This window comes from Zingiber officinale, chromosome 10B (genome assembly GCF_018446385.1).
Source record: "Zingiber officinale cultivar Zhangliang chromosome 10B, Zo_v1.1, whole genome shotgun sequence".
NCBI classification, from domain to species: domain Eukaryota; kingdom Viridiplantae; phylum Streptophyta; class Magnoliopsida; order Zingiberales; family Zingiberaceae; genus Zingiber; species Zingiber officinale.
The window spans coordinates 45,604,118-45,612,872 of NC_056005.1; the positions used below are offsets into that span (position 1 = coordinate 45,604,118).

An 8,755-nucleotide genomic window follows, 5' to 3' on the forward strand; every position below is an offset into this window, starting at 1 on the left:
CTCGACCAACGGTCGGACCATAGCGTAGGCAGACGTGGCCGGAGCTGTAGCGCACGAATGCAGCGATGAGGGAAGAAGCTAGGGCTCGGATTTCCCACTCTTTCACTGAAGGTCGGGCTGTGCAGAGCAGAGGCCTGAGGAGAGGTGTACCTGGCGGAGCTGTGTGGTGCTCGTGCGAGGAGAGCCGACGGTCGTGGCTCGAGGGAGAAGAAGTTGCCGGTGGTGGGGTGCTCGGGCGAGGGGGACAAGGAGGCGCCGTCGCGTGAGGGCTTGGGGGAGAAGAGAAACGGCGAAGGAGGAGGAGAAAGGGGAATCGGGTAAGGGAGGTGTCGACGTTGGTTTTAGGGCATGCGGGTGAGGAAATAAAAGAGAGGATTTATAAACCTAGGTATATTTGATTAAGCCCTAGATTAGTTTCTCAATCAACTCCCATCTTCGGGTATTCCAAACAGACTTTTTCTCGAGCCCATAAATGCATCCCCTTAAAATACGTCATATGAGCTCCGATTAAATCGCAGAAAATTTCTAAAAATTCCTAAAAAATCCAATAAGATTATTTGTCTAATAACTTTATTATTTAATTATTATTTAGGCACCATATTTTACATTCTCCCCCACTAATAAAAATTTGGTCCCCAAATTTACTAATAACTCAGGAATCCTTATCTAAGGATAAGAACCAAATAACACACCCATATACTAGTCCATCATAGTGTCATGAACAAATCCTTAACTGAAAAGGATGCTTCTGTGGGTTATGGACTCATCTTGCTTCCACTGCGCCACTCTGATATTCTGCCTTCACTTGTTGACACATAGAGAATCAGACTTCAAAGTTCACAATATCATCCTCTGTATGTTCCCTTTCCGTAATTGCTATATATATACAGGGTGACTTAGTTCTATGAAAGAGTAAGTCGGTCTTCTACCGATCAAGCTAATACGAGAAAATTAGTCCTCCACTAACCAAACCAACACGAGTACATCGACACTCTATACATCGGGTCCATAAAACTATCTAGGGCACTGTAAACCTAAATAGCAATATCAAGGGCTCCTCATGTCCGTACAACAAACATACCCAAACATAAGAACACTGGCACAAAGTCTGTAATCTAACCTTCAACTAAAATCACCAACTCCATAAATATCAAGGCATTATACTCTTTAAGTTACTATCAACATCAAAGACTAAATAATAGACCATCAAGTCTAATATCCACCAATAGATCATCAAAAGACAACATATCACCATATCTGATCTAACCAATGACTGGCACCACAAATCATACATGGTATAAACACATGGTACAAACAACTACCCATGTACTAATAAATATGTATGATAACAATTTACAAACATACCTCCTATAACTTGAAGATTCCTGCCGCAGCCTGGTCCCACAACTCGAGAGTCACATCGAGGGATCAACTTACAAAGGGAAAACAAAACAATCGGAACATCGAAAATCATAAATCAAAATAAGATCGAAATTTCAAAACACAAAACACAGCATTTGACTCGAACCATGCCCTGATACCACTAAATTGGCATCAGATTAACTCGAAAATAATCATAAACCGAAACAAGATCGAAACTGCTCTAATACCACTAAATTGTCACGCCTCAGAGGAGTCTCTGTCCGAAGAAATTTCGACAGCATCTCCCCCGTATGGGTGACAATCTGAAACATTACTACATACAAAATATACCTCAGCCACACTCGGCTGGAATATATATACAAACTAAAAATAATATAACCACATAGTTAATATACACAGCCTACCCGGCTGGATATAAAAGAATAAAACATATAACATAATACAACAGCGCACACGGCTGGATATAAGCTAAATACAACCACGCAGTTTAATAAGCCTACACGACTGAACGTAAACACACAGCAGCGGAAGACATAAAATAATACGAACGTAAAACCAACAATGGCACTAACAAAAATACCTGTCATCACAGACTTGACTCAAACTTCACATCGACTTATTGAAAAGCAGAATACACAAAATCAATATACCACCCCAAACGATAACAAAACTAAAACGAAAATTATCCACGAGTGTGACGTAGTACCTAGGACTGGCAGCCGACATCTCTCCAAGCATCCATGACTCATCTATCTGTTACCTGGCGAAAGAAAACCATTTTGTGGGGTGGTAAGTATTGGAACTCAGCGGGTAAGGAAAGAGATAGTGCATGAACATAACATGTAAGTAGAGAGTGTCAACAATATACAACCTCATAAGAAGAATAGCAAATACTACAATAGAACCAAAATAAATTCTAATACCTGAAACCATATCCTAGGCTAGGTATAGTAGGTCAGAACTGGTACTAATCTGCTACAGTACTGCTCATAACTACAGAGGAAATATGTAAGGTATATACAAACTTCCAATAGGTAAGTCAATCTAAACACCCACAACAGACATATATATATCTCAACATATATAAGCATATCAGCATAAGTCAGCAACAGTAACATAAGCTAGCAACAACAGCATGAGTAATCAACAACAGCATATGCTAACAGCAGCAGCCAAAGCAAGTATAATAACAGCGTATGCACGGATGGTCACCCCGACCACCTCTCTGCACCACGACCCCTGTATGGTCGAGAGACCGGATCAATGACAACTGTACCACCCAAAGGCTGCCACTCTCTCGAGTGACCTAATGGACAGGTGCTGAGTAGCTAACTAGCTACATAGCGAAGGGGGTCCCTGCTGCTCGCAACTCCAGCTACCACCAACTGCAAGTGGCCGAGTGCGGCATGACAGGACAAGCGGCATCAACTCCAGCTACCACTCTGTCGAGGATGCGACCCTAGTCAACAACTCTCTCGACCGCAAGGGAGAATTGGTCGTTGACATGTCTGCCATGATATGATACACCAAATGCAACAGTCATCATATATATAAATATAAACAAGCATCAGGTATGCTACATGAAGCCAGCATGCTCAACACAGAACAGAACTAAACAACCATCAAAACATTCAAACGTAGTATCCAGTATCTGCTAAATATAAGTAGATGAAACAAAAGACTGTATGGATATAGAAATGAATAACTCAAAAGTTTGAGTGGAAGTATCAAGCGCAAGAAAATAAGAGTAGAGTCAAGGTAAAACGGTCCTTATCCAAAAATGGCTCATGCACAAAGTTCAAAGAACTAAAGAGACAAATTAAGAAGTACCCACTTTTACTTGTCGATCGTGCTAGGCTGTCTCCACTTCAGAACACTTGGCTCGTAGCAGTGTCCTGCAACAAATCATATGATTACAACCAAAACCCCTCATGCCTCAACTTGTTACCTAAACCTAATTCAAATAGAAAACCCTAATTGAACCAAACCAACCTAGAAAACCAATACTGAATCCATCCATCTGAATCTAAATCATCATGGAAAAACTTGACTTCTAGTAAGAGGACTCACTACTAATCAATTCAATTCAACCATTCCATAACGACAGGAGAGTAAAGTATCTTGGTCACAGCTTAACACCCATCGCTCTGTTCAACCTTCAAAACCAGGAGGAAGAAGAAAAACATCACCCAAACTAGCCGTATCTACTAAAAACTTGGACCAAAATTCTGAAATTCAATAAGCAGAAAAGAACAGTACTGTCAAGAGATTCCGTCCAGAAAACTTGATTCCTAAAGACGAACAGAGCAACATTTCGATCAAACCTCATTCTATCCACATCTAAGAACCTGATCCAAAACTCTCAGGAAAAAATCAAATCGAAGCAAGAACATGAAGGAAAGAAATCGAATCACCTCACGTTTAACCAATCAACATCACAATGAAACCATGCAATCCACAAAGAAAACCCGATTAAACTTCTCGTGATAAACCAGAAAATCAAGCACACTCTCGGGTAAAACTAGGAACAACATCTGAATCCCTAGAAATGCTCATCCATACCTACAAAAGGGGAAACTACCTGCGAGACCAGCTAAGGCACGACACGGAGAGAAGAGGATCGGTGGTGGCATAGAGAGGATCGGCCAATTCAGGGTAGCATCTCGCATGATCGAGAGAAAGTCTCGGCCAACGGTCGAACCACAACGCAGGCAGTCGTGGCCGGAGCTGTAGCGCACGAATGCAGCGACGAGGGAAGAAGCTAGGGCTCGGATTTCCCACTCTTTAGCTAAAGGTCGGGCTGTGCAGAGCAGAGGCCAGAGGAGAGGTGTACCTGGCAGAGCTGTGTGGTGCTCGTGCGAGGAGAGCCGACGGTCGTGGCTCGAGGGAGAAGAAGTTGCCGGTGGTGGGGTGCTCGGGCGAGGGGGACAAGGAGGCGCCGTCGCGTGAGGGCTTGGGGGAGAAGAGAAATGGCGAAGGAGGAGGAGAAAGGGGAATCGGGTAAGGGAGGTGTCGACGTTGGTTTTAGGGCATGCGGGTGAGGAAATAAAAGAGAGGATTTATAAACCTAGGTATATTTGATTAAGCCTTAGATTAGTTTCTCAATCAACTCCCATCTTCGGGTATTCCAAATAAATTTTTTCTCGAGCCTATAAATGCATCCCCTCAAAATACGTCATATGAGCTCCGATTAAATCGCAAAAAATTTCTAAAAATTCCTAAAAAAAACCCATAAGATTATTTGCCTAATAACCTTATTATTTAATTATTATTTAAGCATCATATTATATATTTCCCCCACTAATAAAAATTTGGTCCCCAATTTTACTACTAACTCAGGAATCCTCATCTAAGGATAACTACCAAAGAACACACCCATATACTAGTTCATCATAGTGTCATGACCAAATCCTTTACCGAAAAGGATGCTTTTGTGGGTTATGGACTCATCTTGCTTCCACTGCGCCACTCTGATATTCTGCCTTCACTTGTTGACACACAGAGAATTAGACTTCAAAGTTCACAATATCATCCTCTGTATGTTCCCTTTCCGTAATTGCTATATATACAGGGTGACTTAGTTCTATGAAAGAGTAAGTCGGTCTCCTACTGATCAAGCTAATAAGAGTAAATTAGTCCTCCACTAACCAAACCAACGCGAGTACATCGACACTCAATACATCGGGTCCATAAAAATATCTAGGGCACTGTAAACCTAAATAGCAATATCAAGGGCTCCTCATGTCCGTACAATAAACATACCCAAACATAAGAACACTGGCACAAAGTCTGTAATCTAACCTTCAGCTAAAATCACCAACTCCATAAATATCAAGGCATTATACTCTTTAAGTTACTATCAACATCAAAGACTAAATAATAGACCATCAAGTCTAATATCCACCAATAGATCATCAAAAGATAACATATCACCATATCTGATCTAACCAATGACTGGCACCACAAATCATACATGGCATAAACACATGGTACAAACAACTACCCAAGTACTAATAAATATGTATGATAACAATTTACAAACATACCTCCTATAGATTGGAGATTCCTGCCGCTGCTTGGTCCCACAACTCGAGAGTCACATCGAGGGATCAACTTACAAAGGGAAAACAAAACAATCGAAACACCGAAAATCATAAATCAAAACAAGATCGAAATTTCAAAACACAAAACACAGCATTTGACTCAAACCATACTCTGATACCACTAAATTGGCATCAGATTAACTCGAAAATAATCATAAATCGAAACAAGATCGAAACTGCTCTGATACCACTAAATTGTCATGCCCGAGAGGAGTCCCTGTCCGAAGAAATTTCGACAACATCTCCCCTGTACGGGTGACAATCTGAAGCATGACTACATATAAAATATACCTTAGCCACACTCGGCTGGAATATATATACAAACTAGAAATAATATAACCACGCAGTTAATATACACAGCATACCCGGCTGGACATAAATGAATAAAACATATAACATAATACAACAGCGCACAAGGCTGGATATAAGCTACATACATCCATGCAGTTTAATAAGCCTACACGACTGAACGTAAACACACAGCAACGGAAGACATAAAATGATACGAACGTAAAACCACCAATGACACTAACAAAAATACATGTCATCACAGACTTGACACAAAATTCACATCGACTTATTGAAAAGTAGAATACACAAAATCAATATACCACCCCAAACGATAACAAAACTAAAACGAAAACTATCCTCGAGTGTGACGTAGGACCCAGGACTGGCAGCCTACATCTCTCCAAGCATCCATGACTCATCTATCTGTTACCTGGCGAAAGAAAACCATTTTGTGGGGTGGTGAGTATTGGAACTCAGCGGGTAAGGAAAGAGATAGTGCATGAACATAACATGTAAGTAGAGAGTGTCAACAGTATACAACCTCATTAGAAGAATAGCAGATACTACTATAGAACCAAAATAAATTCTAGTACATGAAACTATATCCTAGGCTAGTTATAGTAGGTCAGAACCGGTACTAATCTGCTACAGTACTGCTCATAACTATAGAGGAAATATGTAAGGTACATACAAACTTCCAATAGGTAAGTCAATCTAAACACCCACAACAGACATATATATATATCTCAGCATATATAAGCATATCAACATAAGTCAGTAACAGTAACATAAGCTAGCAACAATAGCATTAGTAATCAACAACAGCATATGCAAACAACAGCAGTCAAAGCAAGTATAATAACAGTGTATGCACGGATGGTCACCCCGTCCACCTCCCTGCACCACGACCCCTGTATGATCGAGAGACCGGATCAATGACAACTATACCACCCAAAAGCCGCCACTCTCTCGAGTGACCGGATGAACAGGTGCTGAGTAGCTAACTAGCTACACAGCGAAGGGGGTCCCTGCTGCTCGCAACTCCAGCTACCACCAACTACAAGTGGCCGAGTGCGGCACGACAGGACAAGCGGCATCAACTCCAGCTACCACTCTGTCGAGTGGCCGAGGATGCGGCCCTAGTCAACAATTCTCTCGACCGCAAAGGAGAATTGGTCGTTGACATGTCTGCCATGATATGATGCACCAAATGCAATAGTCATCATATATATAAATATAAACAAGCATCAGGTATGCTACATAAAGCCAGCATGCTCAACACAGAACAGAACTACACAACCATCAAAACATGCAAACATAGTATCCAGTATCTGTTAAATATAAGTAGATGACAACAAAAGATTGTATGGATATAGAAACGAATAATTCAAAGGTTTGAGTGGAAGTATCAAGCACAAGAAAATAAGAGTAGAGTCAAGGTAAAACCGTCCTTATCCAAAAATAGCTCATGCACCAAGTTCAAAGAACTAATGAGACAAAGTAAGAAGTACCCGCCTTTACTTGTCGATCGTGCTAGGCTGTCTCCACTTCGGAACACTTGGCTCGTAGCAGTGTCCTGCAACAAATCATATGATTACAACCAAAACCCCTCATACCTCAATTTGTTACCTAAACCTAATTCAAACAGAAAACCCTAATTGAACCAAACCAACCTAGAAAACCAATACTGAATCCATCCATCTGAATCTAAATCATCATGGAAAAACTAGACTTCTAGTAAGCGGACTCACAACTAATCAATTCAATTCAGCCATTCCATAACGACAGGAGAGTCAAGTATCTTGGTCACAGCTTAACACCCATCGCTCTGTTCAACCTTCAAAACCAGGAGGAAGAAGAAAAACATCATCCAAACTTGCCATATCTACTAAGAACTTGGACCAAAATTCTGAAATTCAATAAGCAGAAAAGAACAGTACTGTCAAGAGATTCCGTCCAGAAAACTTGATTCCTAAAGATGAACAGAGCAACATTTCGATCAAACCTCATTCTATCCACATCTAAGAACCCGATCCAAAACTCTCAGGAAAAATCAAATCGAAGCAAGAACATCAAGGAAAGAAATTGAATCACCTCACGTTCAACCAATCAACATCACAATGAAACCATGCAATCCACAAAGAAAACCCGATTAAACTTCTCGTGATAAACCAGAAAATCAATCACACTCTCGGGTAAAACTAGGAACAACATCTGAATCCCTAGAAACGCTCATCCATACCTACAAAAGGGGAAACTACCTGCGAGACCAGCTAAGGCACAGCACGGAGAGAAGATGATCGGTGGTGCTATAGAGAGGATCAGCCAATTCGGGGCAGCATCTCGCTGGATCGAGAGAAAGTCTCGGCCAACGATCGGTCCACAGTGCAGGCAGTCGTGGCCGGAGCTGTAGCGCACGAATGCAGTGACGAGAGAAGAAGCTAGGGCTCAGATTTCCCACTCTTTCGCCGAAGGTCGGGCTGTGCAGAGCAGAGGCCTGAGGAGAGGTGTACCTGGCGGAGCTGTGTGGTGCTCGTGCGAGGAGAGCCGACGGTCGTGGCTCGAGGGAGAATAAGTTGCCTGTTGTGGGGTGCTGGGGCGAGGGGGACAAAGAGGCGTCGTCGCGTGAGGGCTTGGGGGAGAAGAGAAACGACGAAGGAGGAGGAGAAAGGGGAATCGGGTAAGGGAGGTGTCGACGTTGGTTTTAGGGCATGCGGGTGAGGAAATAAAAGAGAGGATTTATAAACCTAGGTATATTTGATTAAGCCCTAGATTAGTTTCTCAATCAACTCCCATCTTCGGATATTCTAAATAGACTTTTTCTCGAACCCATAAATGTATCCTCTCAAAATACGTCATATGAGCTCCGATTAAATCACAGAAAATTTCTAAAAATTCCTAAAAAATCCCATAAGATTATTTGTCTAATAACCTTGTTATTTAATTATTATTTGGGCACCGTATTTTACATGCTCTCA

The 8,755-nt window shown here is 41.6% G+C and overlaps 2 long non-coding RNA genes across 3 annotated transcripts; both read right to left on the reverse strand.

Moving 5' to 3' along the window:
• Positions 1-1,942: 1,942 nt before the first annotated feature.
• On the reverse strand, positions 1,943-4,438 carry LOC122030567. Its single transcript, XR_006125471.1, has 3 exons — positions 3,965-4,438; positions 3,218-3,278; positions 1,943-2,143 (listed from the first exon to the last, which is right to left on the reverse strand). It is a non-coding gene; the product is annotated as an uncharacterized LOC122030567 (long non-coding RNA).
• A 1,820-nt stretch (positions 4,439-6,258) lies between these two features.
• LOC122030568 lies at positions 6,259-8,489 on the reverse strand. 2 transcript variants are annotated; one of them, XR_006125473.1, is made up of 3 exons: positions 8,039-8,489; positions 7,529-7,614; positions 6,259-7,353 (listed from the first exon to the last, which is right to left on the reverse strand). It is a non-coding gene; the product is annotated as an uncharacterized LOC122030568 (long non-coding RNA). The 2 variants fall into 2 exon arrangements; XR_006125472.1 differs by having other exon boundaries at positions 7,451-7,614.
• Positions 8,490-8,755: the final 266 nt, after the last annotated feature.